Source organism: Eublepharis macularius, chromosome 3 (assembly GCF_028583425.1).
Source record: "Eublepharis macularius isolate TG4126 chromosome 3, MPM_Emac_v1.0, whole genome shotgun sequence".
Classification (NCBI taxonomy): Eukaryota; Metazoa; Chordata; class Lepidosauria; order Squamata; family Eublepharidae; genus Eublepharis; species Eublepharis macularius.
Genome location: NC_072792.1, coordinates 179,263,769 through 179,289,073, shown reverse-complemented (window position 1 = coordinate 179,289,073; position 25,305 = coordinate 179,263,769). Strand labels below are relative to the sequence as shown.

At 45.9% G+C, this 25,305-nt stretch overlaps 1 protein-coding gene across 2 annotated transcripts in view; it reads left to right on the top strand.

Moving 5' to 3' along the window:
• Nucleotides 1-25,305, top strand: part of CAPN5 (calpain 5) — a 107,104-nt gene that overhangs the window by 25,882 nt on the left and 55,917 nt on the right. The window lies entirely within an intron of this gene.

Here is a 25,305-nt window from a genome sequence, read left to right as displayed (position 1 = left end):
ACAACCTCCCTTAAGCAAGCTTGGAACACTTAGCACCTTCCCCCCAAATGCAATGATAAAAAATGCTTTGATCTTTCACAACATGCTGATCCCCCGTTTAAGAAAAGCACAGACAATTTGGATAGGCTTGCCATTCGCCCGCTGGCGGTGGGGGATCCCCTGCTCCCACCTCCTGCCCCCCGCCCCCACTTACCTGGTTGACGGGGGAGGTCACACCCCGGTGGCGCAGGTGCACCCCCGCACCCTGCAGAAGGCCCATTTCAGGCCAAATTAGGCCTGCGGGGGGCGATTCAGCCCTTTGGGGAGCGCGTTCACGCTCCCGGGCCGCCCTTTGACCCACATGATGACTTCATTTCCCGGAAGTGACAACATCATGCACGCCGGGACCACGTATATGCACGATGGAAAACTCCAAAGCCGGCTCAGGGTAAGTGCCAGCGTCCCAGTCTCCCGCCGGAGGACTTAAGGGACCTGGTAACCCTAAACTTGGAATATTGAACAAGTTACTGACAGATTTGGTTCCCTCCCTATGTGCATTAAAATCGATATGGCAAAGGACCCAAACTGCAGAAGGTGATTTCATTCTCTCTCACGCATACACGTACACAGAAGGAGAAAGAGAGTCTGCCTGCAGACGTTCGGCCACGGGCAAAACGATACTCCAAGCCTGGCACAGCCCCGCTTCTCCACAAAACCATTTTTATGCCTTAATTTGCTCTCTGACTGGCCGTGCTTTTTGGAGGACTTCATCAATGTGCTTCATTTTATCCCCGAAGGCAATCATCCTTCTCTCTCTTGCCTCAGCTGCAGTTCCTCCCCGACAAAAAGCACTTGAATTTCAAGAAGGACAATGAAGGTAATTGTCTGATTTGGTTGAGGAATGAGAGAACGGCCTTGATTCACTGCGGAGTCCCGTGGCTGGAGGGGCCGGTGCGCCCTCCGTGGTATTCGTCAAGGCCTTGATAGAAGGATTCTTTCTTTTCTCTCTTGAGGGCTACTTTTCTTCTACGAGAGATTTTACCGAGCCCCGGTGTGGGACTTTGCGGGTCAAAGAGGACGTTGATGAACTTAGAAAGGCTTGCAAGCCAAATTATACTCTTGGTGATAGCTTTTGAAACTGATGAGGGGTTAATAAAAGGAAGACTGGGATTTGAGAGAAGGGGTTGTGGATAGTTTTTAGATATTGGAAAAAGATTATCTGCAAGGGAAGGAACGAATCACAACACAACACGACGAACACAAACAAAGCCAAATCTGGAAGAATAATTTCCCCCCCCTGCTGGGTGATAGTTCTGTTTCATTTTCTTCTAAGGAGTTCGGATCCTTGCAACATCCCTGTGAGGTAGGATATTCAGAGAATGTCAAGCTCAAAGTTATCCAAGGACTTTAATGACAAAGAGTTGAATCTGAGTCTCGCTGGTCCAAATCTGCAATTCTGAAGAGTACGTGATATTGGCTGTATGAACGGCTTGCAGTATGGCCAAGATTACTTCCATTTGTCCTGGCTTGGAAGGTAGAATTTATTTATTTTATTATTTAGTTAATGTATTAAATTTATAATCCGTTCTCCCCTCAAGCAGGCTCCGAGTGGATAACTTCATATAATAAAACCACATTAAACGACATAAAATTCAGTAGACATATGCTCAGAATTGCCTCTGAGCATATACAGAAGTACTTTTAGTACTTTCCCCCCCTAACTTTTCCACACAAGGCACTACTTCATGGTGACTGTAGAAGAGAAGACATGTGACCTTTCACTATGGAAACTATAATTTTTGAGGACAATAAAATCGCTTTATTAGGGCCAGCCAGTCTTCTCGGTGTGACATAAAAACTGAACAGTGTTTACTTTGGGCTAGGTGCCAGAATGAGGTAGAACAGCTGTCTCTGGAAGAGGGCGTGCCGTTAAGGCCAAAAACAAACACAATTGCATTGGGGGAATGAGAAAACAGAGAATTTTTGCAATGTCCGGTCATAAATTTGTATAATGGAGATGGGAAGAGGCTAGTAAAGACAGGCTGTTCTTTCTGTAAAAACGAAAAGCTGCCATATGCAATGATTCTCGGTGAGAGATTAATAGCCTCTCTTCCTTTCTCTCTCTGCCTTAACATTTCTAAACTGAAATTCCAATATGTGTGTGTTAAAAGCGTGCTTAGTCTGACTAGAACCAGACGAGACCCTGGTTCAACTCCGCAGTGGGTTATTTTGGGCCAATCTCTTTCAGCTTAATCTACCTCGCAGGGTTGTTGTGAGTATACAATGGAGCTGGTGTTCTAAACTCCCTTGGAAGAAGCTCTAGATCGTTGGACAACGCAGGGTATCTTCCCCAGATCAGAGATGCAGATGGAAGCCTTTGGAAAAATACAGGAATGAAAGAGGAGGGGAGTCGCTCGATTGCACTCTCAGACATTTCTGCTGATACTGGATTGCAACACCCCGAGTGAATTCCACAATTGACTCCAGAGATGCACAAAGAGACCTGCAAAATTCACAGTGCAATCCTAAGCAAAGTTACTCCAGTCTAAACCCCTTGAAATCAGTGGGCTCAGAGCTAAACTACACGAGATGCCCGTCACATGTCGGGTTCCTGCAAATTTACCTGTAGTGTAGTTGGGCTCAAGCTCCTGGAGGAGTTGGGCCCAAGCTCCTGGAGGAAAACCTAAGTGGAGCAGATTTTTGCAAAAGCTGCTTGCAAAAATCTGCTCTGCTTTCCTCTGGGGGCGGAGGGGGGCATGTCAGAGCAGCAGCAGCAGGGCCAGAAGGATGGGAGGGAAAGAGTCAGCGAGGGGTGCCCGAAGAGGGCTGAGCCCGAAGCTGACAGGCGGCTAGCAGCGGCAGAGGGAGCTGCTGAGGCTGTCACCATAGCTGTTAGGCTCAACCTTCCCTTCCCACAGAGAGGGGAAGGAGACTTGAGCCCCCCGAGCAAACATCTGCCCTGCTTGGGTTATCCTTCGGGAGCTCGGGGGCGGGGCCCAACTACTCTTCCCAGGTAAACTTGCAGGAACACAATATGTGTCAGGCATCTCATGTAGTTTAGTTCTTAGACTGGAGCCTCTCAGAGCAAGTGTGGATTACAGTGGCCCATTGACGTCTCCTGTGATGCATTACACGTGTCTTTCCCCTCTTCTATGAGCCAAGCTACAAGTGATGAATTATACTTGCCTGGCAAGGGAACAGACTCACATGTATTCCTCCCTGTTCACTTGCCATTCACTTGTGTGAGACTCTTCCCTTGCCAGGCAAGTGTAATTCATCACTTGTAGCTTGGCTCTTCATCTCTAGCACTTGATCGGGAGAGGACAAAACATGGCCACACTTCACCTGTGTCTTATGTATTTCTGAAGTTGTTTGACCGTCTCTCAGTAGTGGGTCCATGGTTAGCAGTGTTTTTGCCCCATTTGGCATTTATTGTTCTTTTCCAAATTCTCATTGGGCCAGAACCTTGGTCCTGCTGTAACAAAGAAACAGAAGTTCAGGTTGCCTGCCTCTCTAGCACTTACTGGTGCTGGTACGTAATGGTGATAATTCCCAATGGGTAGCCACGTAGCAGCAAAATAAAGGGCCGCTGGACTCTTGTTTTAAAGACCCAACAAAATTTATTCCCACAACAAGCCTTTCCGAGTCAGAGCTCACTTCATGAAATGCGTGTAGCATTCAGCCAATAAATAATCAGATGGATTTATACTCAACTCTCAGACAACAGAATAGGGGCAGCGGGGGGGGGGACCTCACAAAGATAGGCCGGTTTTAAACAATATCCAACCCCCAAAGTAGTCCATCCACGCAGCATGTGTGAAGACCATTCCCAATTGTTGATGAAGAGGCAATGTGGGACTGATATAAAATAGGTGCACTCCACAGGGCTTTTTTTCAGCGGGAACGTGGTGGAATGGAGTTCCGGCACCTCTTCAAAATGGTCACATGGCCGGTGGCCCCGCCCCCTGATCTCCAGAGGGGAGTTTAGATTGCCCTCCACTCCCCTCTGTCTGGAGATCAGGGGGCGGGGCCACCGGCCATGTGACCATTTTCGCCGAGGGCAATTTAAACTTTTAAAAACTGCCCCCCTTGTTCCAGCTGACCCAAAGTGGCGTCATTGTGCGGTCTTGAGTTCCATCACTGAGTTCCACCACCTCTTTTCCCAGAAAAAAATCCCTGGCGCTCCAGAATGAAATGTGGCAAGCAAATCCAATTAGACAAGTATAGGAGAAGTATAGCTGAATTAATCAACACATGTAAGGGATAAGATATGCTAAGATATTTGCAGCTATATTGAGGAGGAGAATTTTATGGACATGGAAGGGTTAGGATACAAGGGAGCTCTGATTCTTGAAAGTTCGTACCCTGAAAATCTTGTTGGTCTCGAAGGTGCCACGGGACTCGAATCCTGCTGTTCTCCTGTAGACCAACACGGCTACCCACCTAAACTACCCTAGGGAATACAAGTTGACGTGTGAAGGCATATGTTACGTTGGTCGATGAGACCAAGATGTTATTACAGTACACTCCTGTGGTCTCATTCTTTGAGTGTCTATGAGGGCAAAATTGGCATCTCGGTTTGCTCTTTCCCAAGTTTGTATCTCGGGGCCAAGCTACAAGTGACAAATGACACTTGAATGGCAAGTGAATTGAGTGGAGCGCAAGTGTACAGGGAGAAATACACTTGTCGTTCAAGTGTCATTCGTCACTGGTAGCTTGGCCCTGAGTTGGGTGGTCTGTTGTTGCGGGGGAGAGATTGGTTTAGGTTAGGGGGCTTCCTGGAAGCAAGGAGGGGCCTGTCACCAAGTGTAAAATGGAGGCAGAGAGAAGTGTAACGGCGAACCAGACCTTTTGAGGATTAAAATTTATAACCAGCCTTCTCACGTCAGCTACGGACGGGATGAGTGCTTTGGCTCTTCCATAGGGGGGAAATGTAGGTTTGTTTTCTTTTTTGAAAGCAAGGTTTCCTGGAATTCTGCAGGCCCTGTGGGGCCTTGTGCTCTCAGGTATGCAGAAAGTCCAGTTAGACCTGCACCAAGGTAGCGTAACGAACGAACAGGCCGATTCAGCCGGCCCTTGGAGAGCTGCCCGCCGTGCCTCTTTCTGCTCAGATAAGATCTTTATGGCTGCCATGTTTGTTTTTGGTTTTAGAGGTTGCACGTGACAGCTCCCTCCCCAGAGTGACTGAGGGCCAAGCTGCAAGTGACGCCTGACACAGGTTGGACACTTGTCAGCTTCCCTCAAGTTTTGATGGGAAATGTAGGCATCCTGGTCTTGCAGCTGTAATGGAGAGCCAAGCTGTAAAACCAGGATGCCTACATTTCCCATCAAAACTTGAGGGAAGCTGACAAGTGTCCAACCTGTGTGAGGCATCACTTGTAGCTTGGCTCAGTGCTGCTTTTCATTGTTCAATTTCCACCTGTTGGCTCTCGATATGCCTCGACGGGCATTCTCCAAGTTCCTGGTTCAAATCTATGCCCCGAACCCCATAGGCGTTCTTGACTTTAGACAAGGTGCACACCATTCGCGTCAGGCTTCCTTCGCTGCAAAGACAGTAATGCTTTCGGCAACCTGCCTTACAGGTGGTTATACACCTGAAGCTGTCTTATACGGAATTAGAGCATTGGTTCATCAAGGTCAGTAATAGCATTGTCTGTTCACACTGGCAGCAGCTCTTCTGGGTCTTTCATATCACCTGCCACCTGGTTCTTTCTACTTGGGATGCTGGAGCTTGAACCTGGTACCTTCTGCATGCAAAACAGATGCTCTGCCTGCTGAGCTACTGGCCTCTCCCTTGGTTGTGAAGATTAATGAGAGAATGGATGTGTATAGTGCTCCATACACTCCAAAGTTACATAAACGCTTGGACCGGGTTGCCAGGTTTGTTCCTGTATCTGTGCCTCTTTGATCTCCTGAAAATAGCTGGTGAAACTTTTCATCATGTGGAGATGAGAAGTTATGCTCTGTTGACAGCTTGAGATGTAGCTGCTTTAAAAGAATAAACTCACAAGGTTTTTTTTTTTTTTAACATAGTATACACAAAACCACCCTGACCTGATTAGCCCAAGTGAGCCTGATCTCACCAGATCTCAGAAGCTAAGCAGGGTCATCCTTGGTTAGTTATTGGATGGGAGACCACCACCAAAGACCAGATTTGCAGAGACAGGCACGGGCGAACCACTTCTGTTAGTTTCGTGCCATGAAAACCCCACCAGGAGTCGCCATAAGTTAGCTGTGACTTGAGGGCACTCTCTACCACCACCATACACAAAAACAAAGTACCAATATTTTATTGCAGCATGTTTTTAAAAAAACATATGGACATAGTTTGTCTGAGAATCTGACATTCCAGAACATTTTAAATGACCATTTTCAACTAATCTCTCTGTCCCAGTTTATAGATCAAGATGAGTAGCCGTGTTAGTCTGTCCGTAGCAGCAGAAAAGAGCAAGAGTCCAGTAGCACCTATAAGACTAATAACATTTGTGGTAGGGTATGAGCTTTCGTGAGTCACAGCTCACTTCTTCAGATACCTTATAGTCTTATAGGTGCTACTGCACTTTCGCTCTTTTCTATTGTCCTAGTTTATGTATTTCTTGCTTCTACAACAGTCTGTTAACATTCTTAAAGTATCAACTTCCAGATCTGAGTAAACCAGCCCATAGTTCTTGAGAGTTTTGCTTGTTTCCAGGGCACTGCAGTACATAATCTTGCTGCGAACAGTAAACAGAGATCCGGTTTTAAACCTGCAAGACAGTTATTTTCCATCCAACATCATAATAGGGGGGTTTGTAGGGAGCTGGCGGACGGACACTTCAAAAATCAAATCCACAAGGTTGTTTTCTCTCTCGTCTCCTGCCCCTCTTTCTGTGGCCATTGGCAATCTTACGCTTGGGTGGGAGAGGATGGATTTTTGGCCAGAATTTGGAAGATTTATTGGGGAGGCTTTGGTTATCTTGCTTGGGGAATCACAGTAGAGCATTCTCTGTGTTAAGATTGGCTAACAATGAGCAGAGATTGCTTTCTCCTGCATTGAACAGTCTATGAACACCTGCTCTGCTGGGAGCATTTATGCAGTGCTATACTGCCTGTATTGATAAAGCCACGGGGAATTGGGCTAGATGGCTTCTGAGATGCTTTTTTTTCTAGGATTCTAAGCAGTTGCAAAATGTTTGTAGATTCAGCTGGCTGCTTTCTCCTTCCCCAAATGCTTTTAAACTCTGCTAAAGACTTCCTGAAATTGTTAGAGCTCGCCCGCATGCCCGTTTGTCTGCTGCCATTTTTGCGGACTACTTTTTAACTCCCAGGTGAGCAAATGTCAAGGTATAGAGGTGGAAAGGGGTAGAATGATGCTCAGTTTCTACAGTATATGGATTAGGAATGCTTGCCTGGGGCAATAATCCCAATAGCACACCAAGGGACATTAATTTCCTTTGAGAGAGCTGCTAGTATGTGCTGAGAAATTTTAAAGGTTCCCCATAAGCTCCAAGTGCTTGCCTGCAGAAGAAGCTAGCAGCTGTATCTCTGTATGTTCTGGATCCAGTCACACCTGATATGAGGGTACAGCAGTTACCTGCCCTTAGAAGAGGTTGTCCGTTGCCCCTCTGCACGATTCATTTTTCTGGGCTTGCTTCCTATCATTTGTGGCACATTCTGAATGGTGGCTCATGCCTAGAAAGCCGATAAGAATGGCCGACACTAGATCACTTTCCTGTCTTTCACCGTCTAAAAGTGAATCTTTTTAGGGTGTAAAGAGAGTGAGGGGAAAAACCAGTTCTTTCCAGAACCTTTTAATTTTACTCTTGAGCATCTTTTGTAGTTTTTTAACTACAAAATATAGCAGCCTTGCTTTTGCCTCTGGGTGTTCTGCCCTTTTAAGGGTGAAAAAACTCTGCACATGCTCAGAGGCACTTGCTCCAGTATGTGTGCCGTGATGGCAGATCTCTGGCATTCAAAACAGCTTCTGCAACTTCAGTCTGGTGAACCCTCCAATCCATCCCTGCGACCCAGCGTTCTTTATATTGACAAAATAATGGCAAATTCTTGGGAATGTATTTGGTGGAAATGAACTGGCCGTTTCCCTCCCCCTTTGGAGTACAAAATTTAAGCTTCCATCCTCTCCAAAATACGATTAGCTGAATGAAAGGCAGATGTTCAGACTCTCTGTTTCTCTTCATTGAGCCAAAAAAGATTAGGAAAGACAGGCCGGGAATTAGTGGCTTAGCGCAACCACGTGGAATTAGCTCTGACATGTTAGTGTGAAACTGCGATGTGTGGGACGCCATGCTCGAGAGCTAATCAACCTACTAACCTCTGTGAAGAACTGTAGAGAGATAAAGCACTTTGGGAGAGGGGGGAAGCATGAGATGAGGAGAAAAGCTTTGTGTGTATTAAAGGATGGAGAAAATGTAATTGCCAGAAGGAGCTTGTGTTCCCTGTAAGTGTTTAGCATGGGCCGGATGTTCATTTAGAGCAAATGAGATAAGCCACCCAAAAATGCAAAGTTAGGACGCAAAGCAGAATTGAATTCTTCATGCTTCTGGTTTTATAGAAGGTCATGGCTGTGTGGGTCACATGAGCAGAGTTACTCAGATCCACTCTGCCTCATTAGGAGAGGCTGTGTGGTGTAGTGGTTAAACTGCCAGACTATGATCTGGGAGGTGCCAACCACACAGAAAGACTGTATGTGGCCTTTACAGACACTGGAAATATTGCTAGAAAAAGTTGATGATTGGGGACAGGGAGGGGGCATGTAGGAAGAGCTGCTGTTGCATACTGGCTCAGTGGTCGGACTGCAAATCAGTACTCTGCTGGTTCGAATCCCTCTACTGCCATGCGTTCTGCAGGTGGCCTTAGGCAAGCCCGTCCTTTCAGCCCCAGCTCGTATGGTGGGGATAATAACACTGACTAAGTTCACTGCTCTGAGTGGGCGCTACTTTTTCTAGAAGAGGGTTGTTATTGTTCTTCAGCAAGACATGTAGGCAAATGCATGCTGTGACATCATTGCAAGCAGCAGCCATTGAAATAGCACGCTTTTGCCTGTGTCAGGTATGTCACTTCTGGACACTGCTGGCCTGAGTTGTGGTGGCAGCTGTTAAGGAGATGAGCTCTGTGCCGTCTTTACAGTTGCTACCACCTCCTGGCAAAGAGCCAGGCATAAGCATGGAAGTTGTTGCATCTTCTGCACAAAGATTGCCCTTTGGGGCCAGTGGTCTTCAGCCCCTGAGCTGGGGTCCTCAGAGGGGCACATATTCCCACCTGCTGAGTCATGTTAGCCCCTTTGGAGCCACCATTTCTTATTGCTTTTGGAAGGGTCTACTGCTAGCTTTCCTGGTTCGAGAGCGCCATCCCCCCCGCCTCTCTTCACATAGACACAGAGAATAGCAGTGACACAGCAAGGTGAAGTCCAGTGGCGGAGAGGGTTGACTGTGGAGGAGCTGTGGCTCAGTGGAAGAGTCTCTGCTTTGGACGCAGAAGGTCCCAGGTTCAATCTCTGATATCTCCAGTTAAAAGGACCAGGCAAAAGATGATGCAAAAAACCTCTATCTGAAACCCTGGAGAACCATTGACAGTCTGAGTAGACTGTACCGTCCTTGATGGACCAAGGGTCTGATGCAGTATAAAGCAGTTTCGTGTATGTCTTTTACTGAACTGGCCCATCGGCCCATCAAGGTTATTAGTGTCTACTCTGGCAGAAGGTCTCTGGCATCTTGGGCAGAGGTTTTTAACTGGAGATGTTGGGGATCGAATTTGAACTTTCTGCATGCTTTACCTCTGAGCCGTAGCCCCTCCTCTTCCTTTTTAATACAAGCAGGTTTCGACAGCCCGTCATGTGGCTGTTACATGCTTGCAACTTCCTGGGTCGCAGGTTCTGGCAAGGCGGAAGACCCCTGCTGTAGGCAGCCCGGCAGGTCATTCATTCAGCCTTCCCTTCTGGGAAATGTCCTGCTCAGTTTGAGAATGGATCTAAGCGGTGATCTGAGAGAGCGCTGGTTTTATTTACTTACTTATTCCCTGCCTTTTCTCCCCAGTGGGGACACCGAACAGCTTACATCATTCTCTTCTCCTTCGTTGTGTCCTCACAACAATCCTGTGAGGTAGAGCAGACTGAGAGTTAGGGTTGCCAGCCTCCTGGTGGTAGCCGGAGATCTCCCAGAATTACAACTGATCTCCAGGCCACAGAGATCAGTTCCCCTGGAGAAAATGGCTGCGAAGAAGGGTGAATTCTGTGGTCTTATACCCCACTGAGGCCCAGCCCCTTCTCTCCCCAAACCCCGCCCTCTCCAGGCTCCACCCCCCCTCCCCAAATCTCCAGGAATTTCTCAACCTGGACCTGGCAACGCTACAAGAGTCTGTGACTTCTCCAAGATCACCCAGCAAGCTTCCATGGCAGAGCAGGGATTCAAACCTCCCAGATCTTAGTTTAACGCTCTAACCCCTATACCACATTGGCTCTCCAGTTCACCTCTCCCAAGCAGGTCATGATACAGAAGCGAAGCAGGTGTGGGTCTGGTCTGTGCCTGCAAGTGAGACCCCCCCCCCTCACTGCCTTGAGTTATAATAACCTTGCGCTTATGCATATATACATCTCTTCAGGACAACTTAATGCTTGGAGCGGGCAGCCCTCTGTCTCCCCAGTGTGTTGAGCTTGGCTAGCTCAGCAACAGAAGCAAAATACTCTGCATATTCTCAGAGTTCCCCTTTGGGAGAAAGATGAGATAAAAATTTTCATCGCTGTAAGGATGCTTTTATCTTTTTTTTAAAAAATCCCGTAGAAATTCTTATGGAACAGTAGTCTGTGCAGCTCCAGCATAAGTAGTTTACTGTGCTCTGTCTTCTCTCCCTTCTCAAGGAAACGTTATCTAGTTCCTTTCTCTCTTTGGAGAATCTCCTGCCAAGCCTCAACAGTTCTCCTCTGAAACCGTTCCAGCTTTGGGAACATCTGTTTGCGTAAGAGGAGACAAGGCAAGGACCAAGCAGAGGAGCTACAGTCTGGGAGAGCTATTCCTTCAGAGAAGCGAGATGGTTTATTTACAGGACAGAAGGCCAGGCCGGGGCTTGTTCTGATACTGTAAGGAGATAAGTGGTTCTTTCGAGGGTCATATGCAGATGGCCTGTAACAGCTTAGGTTTAACCTGGTGATTAGACATCCTTGCTTTCCCCAGAAGCCTGCCATTTTTTTTTTCCGGGCCACTCCCATGCCATCTGCTTGGCAGATGTTCCAGGCAGGGCGTTTTAAGGTAACCTGTGATTACATATTCAAGAAGAGTCCAGTAGCACCTTTAAGACTAACCAATTTTATTGTAGCATAGAACTGTGATTCTCGAAAGCTTATGCTACAATAAAATTGGTTAGTCTTAAAGGTGCTACTGGACTCTTTGATTATGCTACTACAGACTAACATGGCTAACTCCTCTGGATATGTGATTACATATGTGTGCTTACTGAGATGCTAAGTGCTGGATTTGTTTTTTATTGCATTTGAAACATTTCTGCCCTGCCTTTCCACCCAGTGAAGCTCCTCAAGGTGACAAACAATTAAAAAGACATTAAAATAAATATAAATATAAATAAATATAAAATAAAAATAAGCTTTTAACGATGTGTCAAGTAGGGTTGCCAACCTCCAGGTGGTGCCTGGAGATCTCCCAGAATTACATCTGGTCTCCATACTACAGAAATCAGTCCCCCTGGAGAAAATGGCTGCTTTGGAGGGTGGGCTGTATGGCATTATATCCCCCTGAGGCCCCTCCCCAATTCCAGTTGCCAGCTCCAGGTTGGGAAAATCCTGGAGGTTATGGGGCTGTAACTTGGAAAGGGTTGGTTTTGGGGAAGGGAGAGACCTCAGCAGGGTCTAATTCCGTAGAGTCCACCCTCCAGAGCAGCCATTTTCTCCAAGGGAACAGATTTCTTTCGCCTGGAGATTAGTTGTAATTCCAAGAGATCTCCAGCCACCACCTGGAGGTTGGCAACCCAATCCTCAATCCCCACCCATGCCAGACTCCACCCGCAAATCTCCAGGAATTTCCTAACCTGGAGCTGGCAACCTTATGTCTCCCCAATGTGTAGCGCTTGGCTAGCTTAGCTACACAAGCAAAAATACTCTGCATATTCTCAGAGGAACTCCTCTTTCTTTCTTCACATTATTTTACATTACTATTCTCTATAGGCTTGCCATTCCCTGGTGGGGGTGGGGGATCCCCAGCCTCTGCCCCCTGCACCGTTCACATTTGGGGGGAGAAAGGTGCTGGGCTGAAGTGTGCTCCTACTTCCTCTGGAGCACCCCCACATGCGCCCACGTTGTGCCGGGAATTATGTCATTCCTGGCATAATGTGGAAGTAATGGGCAGTCCTGGAGGCAGATTGAGTGAAAATTGGCCCCAAATTTAGCAGTTGGGGGCCAATTTTCGCTCAATTGGCCCTTGGCACAATCCATTTGTTTCATTATATCATTCCTGGTGCAATATGGGGCATGAGTCCCCCACCCCATGCGACTCCCCCCCCCCGTCCCCTGGTTCGGTCCTCCAGGAACCTGGGAACCCTAGGCCTTTAGCTCACATTAAGTCTATGGTTAGAAGCTGAAATAAATAGGGGCGGGGGGGGGGGAGAAATTAGCTGTGGCCTTCATAGAAACTTTGATTGCCCTCCCCCTTCCCTGGCTTATATGATGATGGAAAGTGTCTTTGTTTTGCTTTGTTCTGGCTGGGCTATAAAGTTTGTCTTTGCTTATCCTAGCAAATGTCACCGAGATTTACTACACGGAGTTCTCGTAATGCAGAGAACAGCTAATGGCAGCAGTGAGGATACGTTTGCCGGCCACGGGGAGGCTTTGAATGACTCCAGAGCTCGCAGATAAAACTAGCTCAAAGCAGAAAACTCTTGTCCCTGGTCTCGGCCAGGACAGGTTTGGGTGATATCCCCTTGAGCTGTCTCATTTCTGTTTTCTGGAACCTAGTTAAACACTGTTCCTCATTTGCCTTTTAGGAAGCTGGTGGGTGTATGCTGCTTTGAAAATGTTGCACGTTTTCACATTCAGAAATCCCCCCCCCCATGTTTCAGCTGCTGTCCCCAAAGTCCCTAGAGGTTGCCTGGAAGTATACATGCATGCCAATGTGCATACATTACGGACAAGCCAGTCTATGGCTCCCCTTACAATTCCTCAGCCACAGTTAATCCAGATGGCAAGTGTTGTGAAACGTGTGGCAGTGATTATATAATAAACACAACTAGACCCATCAATGCGGTGGCGAGGGGAAACTGAAAGGAAATGTGAGAGAAGTCTCATTTGCTTCTTTTTTCTGGGCTCAGATTTCAGATGCCATTTTGGATTGCCATAGCAATCTCTGCTTTTTCACTATGCTCCTCTGAGCTCTTGTTCATGCCTGATGTTTTCTGCTCTGAACTGACCTTTCACATCCCTTTCAGCAACTGGAATGTTTGTGAAGATGCCAACGGCAAGCATCTCTACTGCAAGCAGTTTTAGAATGCCCCTGAACATTCGGTGACAGCAGCCAGTGAATGTTCTCTCATAAACAGACACACCACAAGCATTTTTAGGCGGTTGCTCGTTTTTACTCCATTTAATTATCTGTATTCTGTCTTTCCAATTGTCGTGGGGTGGCATCTTTTACCTGTTAAGATTTGGAAGCAGGGCAAGTTAACCGGACCCTTTGAAACAGAGTTTGTTCCTTTTAAAACCTCGTTTTAGGTTAACACTGCAACTTTTTGTTTGTCCCTTCTCCCGTGTTGTGAAATACTCCGCTCCTGTGCATGGACATTTCTAAGAACGTTTTTTTTGGAAGCGTTTCTCACTTTACTTGTTCAAGCCGAACTTTGGGGCTCAGGGTTTGTTTGGCAAGGACGGAGACATTTCAGGGTTGGTTGTTTTCCCTCTTTTGCTGTCTGTGCTTTTATTTCACGTATTATAGTTTATGTGCCCTCTGCTCCGCTGCACACAGGGTTCCTGAGGCAGCTGATGGAAAAGTCAAGGAAATGGAATACAATTGATAGGAATTTTGGTAACAGTTAACATTTCTGATTAAAACCAGCTGCAAGTTTAGAAAGCAACAGAACATCATAAAATAGTAATAAGTTCAGTAGGGTTGGATCCCACGGATATATTCTACTACCAACGATGCTTTCATATGTGCCTATACTGCTTTGACCTTGACCTTGATGGACCGATAATCTGATTCAATATAGAATCAGATTATCGGTCCATCAAGGTCAATACTGTCTACCAGGGTGGATTTGATTTAAATCAAACTGATTTAAATCACGATTTAAATCACGATTTAAATCACTAGTCATTAAGGCTTGATTTAAATCATACTTTTCTACATAAAGACTAATTCTTGCTGGTATAACTTTAATATGCAAGTAGATGCCTGCCTTACCGATAGGTAAAGGAACTTCATTAAAGTATTCCCAAACTGGGTCTCTTTTACGGCCTGCTGCCATTATAGGTTTTTTCCTCCAAGGAAAGAATGTGATAAACCTCAGGTCATACACACAAAAGATCCAAAGACTTGTGCAGTATTGTGCTCAAAAAGTTTCACTTTCGTTTTGTACTGCTTGCCCCTCCCTCCTCACACTTAGTTTCTTCTTGTGCAGATCTATTCCACTCCAAACAATCAGAAAAATATTGTTTCTATTCACTGAACTTCTTGAAACTTAGCATTGGAGGGGTTGATTCTGTCTTCATAGGTTTGTAGAACAATAGGATTAAGGTCTTTTTCTCAACTCTGTTCATGTTAGAACATTTTTGCTGTGAAGAAGAGGCATGTGATCTCTGCTGAGCTGACACAAATTCAGTTTTGAGAACTGCAAAACCAAGCATCTGTGATAATATCTTGTAGGCAGAGAAACTGCCCAGTAATCTTACAAAAACCTCTGGAAGAGCATGACATTGTGAATGGATTAATGGAATTTATTTCCCAAAAAATTTAAACATATACAGCCTTATTCTACATAATTAAAAACTAATCTTTATTTCATGATGGAATAACCTTTGGGTGGTAATATATTTTCCTCAAAAAGCATTTTATTTTAAAAAATCCGATTTAAATAAAAAAAATCCTATTTAAATCAAAAAAATCCGATTTTTTTGATTTTTTTAAAAAAATCATTGATTTTTATCCACCCTGCTGTCTACCCAGATTGGCAGCAGGGTCTTTGGTCGAGGTCTTTTCCATCACCTACTTGCTTGGTCCTTTTAATAGGAGTTGCAAGGGATCGAACTTGGGACCTTCTGCATGCTAAGCAGGTGCTTTAGCACTGAGCCACAGCCCCCTTCCCCTTCCTCCTGCATCAGAAGTCTTCTCCAGAGCGTCTGGCCTCAGGGGAATGCTCCTTGTACTGGAAGGAAGAGCTGAAATTCATGGAATGGATCTGTGGATTCCAACCCATAATAATTACCTTCTTATGGTGGGTGTTCTGTTATCTGCCGTACACTTTTTTTGGATTGGGAGATCTAAATTAAACTGTACAAGTGCGCCTATATTCCCCTCCCACCAAACTACATCCAGCATTTGGATACTTAATCTCGCCACGTAATATTCCTTTAACTCGTCTACTTCTCTTCCCCACTGCTAAGTGGCAAGCCTTCTAGGTGCGAACACAGCGCCTGATTTTGCTCTTGGCCTCTGATCCTCTTCTTCATTTTCATCCATGCATGAAACGACTCAAATTAACACCCTGCACGGCCGGCGGTTTGCTCGGCTGGGCTGTGCAAGTTGCTGATAACACAGCTCTGCTTTGATGCCCCGGAGCTAACCTTGGCTTATGAAAAAAAGTCTGGCAAGTCGAATAGCAGAAGAAAACACACAGAGAGGAGCTGCTGTAGCAGCTGTTTCAGGGGTGACGCTAACTGATTCGGACGCTGAGCCCTCTGGCTAGTAATGCCACTTCCAGTGCTTGAACCATCAGTGGCCTGGGATTTGTGGCTGTCTGGATTCGACGTGTGAATTTGGGGATACATGCTTTGATTAGTCCTGATCCGGTCCACTTTAAATGATGTAGCAGGATTTGAGTCCAAGTGGCCCCTTAGAAGCCAACACGATTTTCTGGGTATAAGCTTTCAGGAGTCAGAACTCCCTTCTTCAGATATGAGTAGAAATGGAGAGACAGAGGATGTCAGAATGCTACACCCTTCCAATCCAACCAAGCTGCACTGTATTTTGCAATGCCCCTTCCACCTTCTGGGTGGGATATAAAGGCTCAAGAATCTCCATTCCTTCTTGTATCTGATGAAGGGAGCTCTGATTCTCGAAAGCTTGTGTGTGTGTTATGTGCCGTCAAGTTGTCTCCGACCTATGGCGACCCTATGAATGAAAGACCTCCAAAACGTCCTATCATTAACAGACTTGCTCAGATCTTGCAAACTGCAGGACGTCGGTTCTTTTATTGAGTCACCCTGAGAATCTAGGCAGTCTCTAAGGTAGGGTTGCCAGATCCCTTCACTCCCACGGCGGGAGATCGGGACACTGGCTCTTACTCTGCGCCTTCTTAGTGTTTTCTTCTTGTGTGAGCATGCAGTGAAGCACACATTTCCGGCTAGCGTGATGACATCACTTCTGGGAAGTGACATCATCACATGGGTCAAAGGGCAGCCCGAGAGTGCTCCCATGCTCACCAGAGGCTGAATTCCCCCCCCCCACGGGGCCTGATTTGGCCCCAAACGGACCCACTGCAGGGCGCAAATTGGGCCACTGTGGGTGTGGGAGCGTGCCGCGCTGCCCGGGGCAGACCGTGCCACCTGGGGAGGCACTGCATCACCTGGAGGGGGCGCCCTGGGTGTGCACCCCCCCCCACTGGCCATGTAAGTGGGGGCGAGGGGAGAAGATGGAAGCAGGGAATCCCCCGCCCCAGGTGGAGGAATGGCAACCATACTCTAAGGTGCCACCGAACTCCTGCTGTTCTACTGCAGACTGACTCAGCTACCCACCTAAAACTTTAAATAATATAGTCTGTGCTGCAAGATGCATTGAATTCTGCAACCTGCGTGCATCATATAAACTGAGCAAAGTTGCAGAATTTCTCGTTTGCATAATCCTGCAGGCACACTTTATTGCACTAATCTGGTTTTGGAAAAGTGCGGAAACTGCAGCTTTCCCCCTCCCCATCCATCGCGTATATTGTTCAACTACATCTCTGGTGTTCAGTATTTCATCTGGCTCTGCAACCTTACTTTCAAGCATACTTCCGCCAGGAGGACTAGAAACTTGCACTTGCTTGTTATTATTTCATCTTATTTATGCCCTACTTTTCTTCCCAGTGGGACTGGAATCACTTTACAACATTGATCACTGTCATCTCCCCTAACTTGTGATCTTCTTGGAAAGAAAATGCTGGCCTAGATAGATGATCCAACCGTTCTTGCCTACTAATCAATCTTAAAATGTCCGTAATATTTGAATACATTTTGCTATAAGATGCAAAAATACATGTATGTGAAATTCATGTCATTGCTTGCTTATATGTTAACTTTAAACCATCAGTGGTGATAGAGGAATTCTGTTCTTAACCAACTGTTTTCTGTAGCTGCTTCAGTATTCAATTAAATGGAACTTCTTTAAACAATAATGAAATTATGAGAAATTAGGGTTGGAAGTTTGCTTTTTGTGGTGGTGATGAGAAACAGGCATGCCCCGTATTTATTTTTTACATTGCAGCAATTTTGTCATAGCTTTAAAAAAAGTATGAGAAACTGAAAAGATTTTTTGATCAGGTTTTATGTCACAATAATTAGAAAATATGGTAATTAAAATACAAAATGTTGGAGCAGGAAGAATGGGCTTAGACTAGAGTAACAATGGCCGTTTTCACACTACTAACCTGCTTCCGTAACGTTGCGAAACATCACGCAAAAACCGCGGAAGATAGCGGAAGATAGCGTCTTCTCGCAAGAGTTTTGCGCGATGTCGCACAAAACTCTTGTGATGTCGTGCAAAACTCTCGCGATAAGACGCTATCTTCCGTGGTTTTTGTGCGATGTTTTGCAACGTTACAGAAGCAGGTTAGTAGTGTGAAAACGGCCTTTGTTTAGGATTGCACTCCCAGTCTTCTAAATTTTGGGGCTGGCTTCTAGATCCAAAGATAAATGATCAAGGCTTTAGTTACAGGTCTTCCACCCCTGTTTTGGAGATGGGGTAGAAATAGCTGAAGAGGCAGAACACTTGCTGAAAGAAGGCCATACCCTCCAGTGTTTATGTGTAATTGTATCCTTGTTCTCATGCCATGGACTGCTGACTAAGTATTCCACAAACTAGGAATTTAATTCCCCCCTACCCCTGACAAACCCAGTAGTCTAACTCCAGCTAACTACTATCTCGATGTACTGCTCAGGTAACTGGAATACATTTCTAGCTGATTTTCTGTGCCAGAAGGGAGGGTGTGGGGCAGGCATGCAAGCTTGGCAACAAACTAAGATTTTGTGCATGTCAGTTCAGTGCTGATTGAATGTGGCATCTGAGTTCAGGCCATAGTTATAGCCTAGGCATCGTTGCATAATAAGGGATGAGGGCATTCTTTGGTTTTAAAAATGCGCTGAAAAATATATATATAAATGAGCAGCATTTTCAGTGGCTGGCTGTGTAGTAGGTCTGAAGTCTTCAGCTTTGCCTGTAGCTTGCCAGGGCTACCGCTGTACCTGTAACAGATCTCCTGGCAAAACTGCATTTTGCCCACCAGCACCTGAAATGCCAGCAGGAAGAAATGGGGAAGGGAGAATTGGGGAACGTGCCAGGACACTGATATCTCTTCTGGTAAAACCTGGAAGCAATGTAATGGACTTTCTAGGATTTTCCAAAAACTCTATGGCTTTATCATAGAGCTTTTGAATACTCTTTAGCTTCTGCTGACATCACTTCCGGTCTTTACCAGAAGTTATGTCAGTATACCAGTGTGATGCTGGAGCACCCCTTTTTAGCTTGCAGGGGTGTTGGCTGCAGCCTGGCAACTCTACGTGCTGGTGATAGAGCCACCATTTTTTGCTGCCTTTTTGAAGAACCTATAGCTAGTGCGCATGTATGGACAGTGAAGGCACCATGCCTCAACATTCATGCATGTTGAGAAGAGCAGCAGTGAAGTTCACTCAGCAGAAAGGATTCCCTCTGCAGATCTAACACTTGCTTGTTCCTTTACAGTACACCAGCTGGCGCTAGGCCTCCTATTTACATGCACAAGGTGGGGGAATTCCCTGCCCTCTACCCCTAGCTCCCCCCCCAGAGAAACTGAGGATCATAAGAAAAAAAAGGCTTCCACATAAGGACACTCTAGAAATTTCCCCTAGTCTCTGTGGTAAAGACCTTCAAGACTAGGGGAGGCAGCCTAGAACGTTGCCCAGAAGTGACATCACATCTTCCCCAAACTCTGCCCACCCCAGCCAGCACCCCTGCCCAAATCTCCAGGCATTTGCCAAGGCAGTGTCGGGAACCTTACCTGTTGCTCAGCTTGTTTTTCCCTGACCAGAGCTCTCTTTGTCTGTTGCCCTTGGTCTAACCTTGACAGCAGTGAATTCATAGCTCTGTCCCCTTCTGCCTATCACGTGGCTTTGATGTCACCTGTTGCATGAGTTCCTGTCTTAGTTCAGTTGGTCCAATCTGCAAAGATTGGAAAGCACTGTGTGCGCTAGAGTAAAAACAAGGCCGGCTTCAGATATCTTATTCTTGCTGTTCCCACCTGAAATACCCCATTTCAAGTTTGCTTCTCCCTTGTACAAATCAGACTGGCGATTCTTTATGTTTGCACCATTTTTTCTGTTAGTATGTCCATAAACCACCTTTTAACAATAAGTCCCCAAAGTGGTTTACGACACAGTAAAATACAACACGATCAATAAAAGGCCGGGAAGGCACAATAAAAGTTCAGTTAAACCAGTAAATTCTATTTTACCGTGCATAGAGTCTTCCCTATAAAATGAACATGCATTTCAACATTACCTGCACTCCGAAAAATCAGCATTATATGAATATTGTATGTATAAATTATATATGTTTTACATATAAACACCCATTACATTACAGTTAAAAAGCAACATACTTACATATTGTTTATATAACCAGCAATGAAAAGCAGAGAACCAATACCGTTCTCTGAAGTTATAAACAAAAATAAAGAAGAAATAAGAACACCCACTTTTCGCAAGTAAGAATATCTCTTTCCCCCAATCAGTGATTTAATTTTGAGAGACTCAAAATGGGAAGGGGGTGTGGAGGAAGTGAAACAAAATCTGTTTCTTATTTGTGTGTGCAAACACAAATCATCGATATGTAATCTAGGACCACTGTTTTATTGAGCACTGGTTCCAATCTTGTTTCAACTGGGTTGCTACATGTATACATTTATTTTATTTTTATTTCATTTATACTCTGACTCTCTCCCCAATGGGGACCAAAGTGGCCTATATAATAACAATAATGAGAATCGAAAAGAGTCCAGTAGCACCTTTAAGACTAACCGACTTTGCTGTAGCATAAGCTTTCGAGAATCACAGTTCTTTTCATCAGATGCAACTGACGGAGAGAACTGTGATTCTCGAAAGCTTATGCTACAGCAAAGTTGGTTAGTCTTAAAGGTGCTACTGGACTCTTTTCGATTTTGCTACTACAGACTAACACGGCTAACTCCTCTGGAATAATAAGAATGACAGTAACAGTTCATTTGTATACCGCTCTTCTAGACAGATGAGTGCCCACTCAGAGCAGAGAACAAAGTCAGGGTAATTATTATCCCAACAATACAGCTGGGGAGCTGGGGCCGAGAGGAGTGGCTGACCCAAGGCCACCTGAGCTCATGGCAGTTGTGGAATTCGAACCAGCAGAGTGCTGATTCTCAGCCCAACCACTTAATCACTATGTTACAGCAAGCTCACATAACAGTGTGCCACTCTTCTAGACAGATGAGTGCCCCACACAGAGCAATAAACAAAGTCAGTGTTGTTATTATCCCCATAATATAGCTGGGGAGCTGGCTGAGAGAAGAGGTTTACCCAAGGCCGCCTGCTGAGCTCATGGCAGTCATGGGATTCGAACCAGCAGCGTGCTGCATTGCAGCCCACACTACTCCAGCTTTCTTCCTCTCCTCGATTTTATCCTCACAACAGCCCTGTGAGTTAGGTTAGACTGAGAGGGTTTGACTGGCCTAATGTTGCCCAGCAAGCTTACATGGCTACACCAGACTGGCACTGATAATAACAACGACATTCAACTTATATATCGCCCTTCGGGACAACTTAACACCCACTCAAAGCGGTTTACAAAGTATGTCATTATTATCCCCACAACAAAACACCCTGTGAGGTGGGTGGGGCTGAGAGAGCTCTGAGAGAGCTGTGACTGACCCAAGGTCACCCAGCTGGCTTCAAGCGGAGGAGTGGGGAATCAAACCCAGTTCTCCAGATTAAAGTCCCGGCACTCTTAACTACTACACCAAAACCATGGCACATAGCTGCTTTGCTCAGGGTAGCTATCAGGGTTGCCAACCTCCAGGTGGTGGCTGGAAATCTCCCAGAATTGGGAGACAATGAATGTTTTGCAAAGTGAACTCTACTGTATTATACCTCACTGAGGTCCCTCACCTCCCCAAACTCCACCCTTCCTAGGATCCACCCCCCAAATCTCCAGGAATTTCCCAACCTGGAGTTGGTAACCCTAGTAGCAGTCCAGTTTAATTGGGATGTGCAGGAAAATACTGTACTATCCCATTTAATTTGGTCATTAATTTCTGGTTTTAGGGGCTCCTTTCGACCCTTTGATTATAGGCTTTTAGAGCAGGAGATCTGAGAAGCTGCTTTGAAAGTCAAGCACGGGCTGGGAAGCAAATTGAAATGTTTTTCTAGCATCAGTCCAGTAAGATATGCCTCTTCCCTGATGATGCGGAAGGGAGACACAGCGCGATTGTCAATGCAGCCAGAGCTTCCATGGCTGGAACATTCAAAGCGATTGCAGTATGTCTCCTTGGAATGGCCTGATTTATGTCTCTCTGGGGAGAACTAGCTTGGCAACATACCAAGATGACGATGTTTGTAGTTGTCCTCTTAATACAAAGCAGTTCCAGCTTTCAAATTATTCCTAGTAACACGTTCAATGCTCACTATATTCAACTAGTTCTATGACTCGCGGACATGTGGCTTGCTGCGAAGTAGCAGGTGTGGATGAGTTTTCTGCTCGAGGGAAGTATCTGGGAGTGGAACGCTTCCTGGGGCGGTGGTGGGGAATGGAATTAGGTCTCGTTTGAACGGAAGGAGTTCTTTCAAAAATTGGGGAGACTGTAGGGCAGAGCTAACATGGTCTGAGCTGAGATAGAAAGTTCCAGGGATCTCCGTTCCTACTTGTGTCTGAAGAAGGGAGCTCTGACTCTCAAAAGCTTACACTCTGAAAATCTTGTTGGTCTCTAAGGTGCCGCCAGATTAATATCCTGTTGTTCTACTGCAGACTGGCATTACCCATCTAAACTATCCAAATGGTCTGAGATAGAAGTAGGCTCGAACCGAAATACAAACCAAAGTTTGTCACGAACCTGGCTGGTTCGTGGTTTGTGAACTGGCAGTTGGAGGGCATTTCTAATGAACTGCGACGAACTGCAATGATTTTTAGTTTGGTTTGTTTTTCAGTTCGTCACTGTGGACAGCCTGGTGCCAATCTATCAGTTTCCTAGGCAATGGAGTGGGGGGGGGCTTTCTGCAGACCTTCTGCTGACCCAGAAGTGATGTATTCACGAACCAAATAAACCAATTCGTGAACTGGGCAATTTCATGCCGGTTTGTGGTTCATGGTTCGCGAAACACAACGAACCATGAACCGCAACAAACTGCTGTTTTCCCAGTTTGTGCCCATCTCTAGTCTAAGATAGTGGTCTTCAGCTTGAAGATCCTGGAACCCCAACTGCTGGTTTGTTGTGAGGACAAAATTGGGGGAAGGAAGAGGCCCGTGTGCCACCATGAGCACCTCGGAAGAAGGATGAGATCAACCTCAATGCATGCTTAGTGTTCTCTCTTCCCCTTTCACCCTCTTCCTCTCTGGCAGTACCTAGCACTATTTCTTCTGAATTTACTGGGAATCCTGATCTTTCCTGCTGTGGCTTCTCTGTGATGCCCCTAATATTCTGGCATTGCCTCCTAACATGAACATAAGAGCAGCCATGTTGGATCAGAGCAACGGTCCATCTTGGATGTCCCTGGAAGGACCTATAAGCAGGGTACCAAGGACAGACGTTACTGCCTTGGAATCTTCCATAAGGATAGTTTTAGGTGGGTAGCCGTGTTGCTCTGCAGTAGGACTTGGAATGTGGAAATTCATCCATAAGCACTCATCCTGGCTCATAGCCTTTGATGGACCTTGAACTTCTCACAATCCATTTGAAAGCCAATTTAGACACTCTCAATTGTTTGGGTTGCCCGTGCTGTCGGACTGCTAGAAGATGGATGGGATTGTCTTGCCTTCCTTGTGAGAGTTGGTTGCTAGCCAGATAACCTTTGGGAAGGTTGGGCTGAATAGATGCTTGGTTTGATCCAGCAAGGCAATTATGTTATTGAATCAAAAATACCGGCATGTGCGTGTGTTGTGTTTACAACATAAAAAGAGCCCTGCGGTAGTCCGATCTATTCCAGCATCACAGCGGCCGACCAATTACTCTGGAAAGCCAAAGAAAGGGTATAGAGGCCAAGGTCTTCCCCTAATGTTGCTGTCCAGCTCTGGTAGGTTTAAAGAATGTGTTCTAGATGCAGAGGCCTACCTAGGACACGAACAGTGCAATCCTATGCAGAGTTACTCCAGTCTAAGCTCATTGAAGTCAATGGGCTTAGGCTGGCATAAATCCGTTTAGAATTATATTGAAAGAGCAATTTTTTGCTTCGGTACCCATGGGGATGCTCCATGGACTTAAAAAACCGAGGGGGGGGTGTTGTATGAGGTATCGAATTGTCCATTGCAGTGTAAAATCATGGATCTTGTTGCTACGTTGAGCTGAGTGAAAAAAACACACCGTATTAAGGGTGAAAGCAAGAGGGAAACCAAACTGACTTCTCCAAAAGAGCCATATTTTATTAGGACCCCCCCCCCCCCTGTGTTTTGGACAATAATCTTTCTTCGGAGCAATCTACAGACTCCAATACAACCACAGCATTAAAATACAGGTGCGAATCTTGCCCAAACAGCTCGCTGGGAACAAATGACGCAATCACAAACACATCAAGATAAAACCTGAATGCCTATCCTTCCAACTTTAAAAAGCAGGGCTTTTTTTCAGCAGTAGAACGGAGTTCCAGAACCTCTTGAAAATGGTCACATGGCTGGTGGCCCCGCCCCCTGATCTCCAGACAGAGGGGAGTTTAGATTGCCCTCCACACCACCGAGCAGCCCAGCGGGCAATCTAAACTCCCCTCTGTCTGGAGATCAGGGGGCGGGGCCACCAGCCATGTGACCATTTTCTCCGAGGGCAACCCACTGAGTTCCACCACCTCTTTTCCCAGAAAAAAAAGCCCTGTTAAAAAGTATGTATTCCTCTGGATATGTTCATGATTGAACAATTTGTGAACAGCAGGCTGTGTGGTAGTTGTACTTAACTTCTTGAGAAGTTGGCTTCTTGCTTGTGCCGAAGTTCAAACGAGTCCACGTTCCCCTTCCGTTTTATGGAATTCGCTGGAGAGAGCTGCCGTAATCCTTGAGAACCGTTGCTGCTTTTCTGTTTCCTCTGTGGGTCTCTGCGACATCTGGAAAAACCTTCTTTGTATGCTACAAGTTGTCTTGGATTGAGTCCCTAGATGCACCTCTGCTGTCTTTCTTTCAGTCTTCTGCTAAATTTGACAAACAGGCTTTACGAAATTTTGCACTATTTGGAAAGCGGAGTGGGAGGAAAGGTTAAAGCAGTGACTTCAGTTCCCTCATCGGCAGTTTCCGAAGCAGATGTTCTTTGCTTTGTGCTGAGATGCTAGTTTACTGCTTGTCAGGGGCAAAGGTGGGAGGGTGTCATAGAAATCTGGCTTTCAGCACCGGACATCTTTGGTCCTTCCAAATGTTTCTGACGAGGTTCTGATGCTGCAGAGACCTCTTGCATTGGGGATGAGATGTCTGCGAAGATGGCCTTTTGAGCTCTTGTCACTCTTGTTAATCTGTTCTCGGAGGTGTGATTCATGCAGAGATGCAACGGACACCCTCCTCTAAATGCCAGCAGTTTAACAGCATCCATCAGCTGTCTCCTGTGGGTTAATTCTTGTACCAACTCCGTGTGTGACAAAGAAACGAATTCTAGTTGACAGAATATAAATTTGTGAGTCGTCTTACCCCCTCCCATCACTTTCCGTGATGCTTTATAGGGCTGTTTCATGAC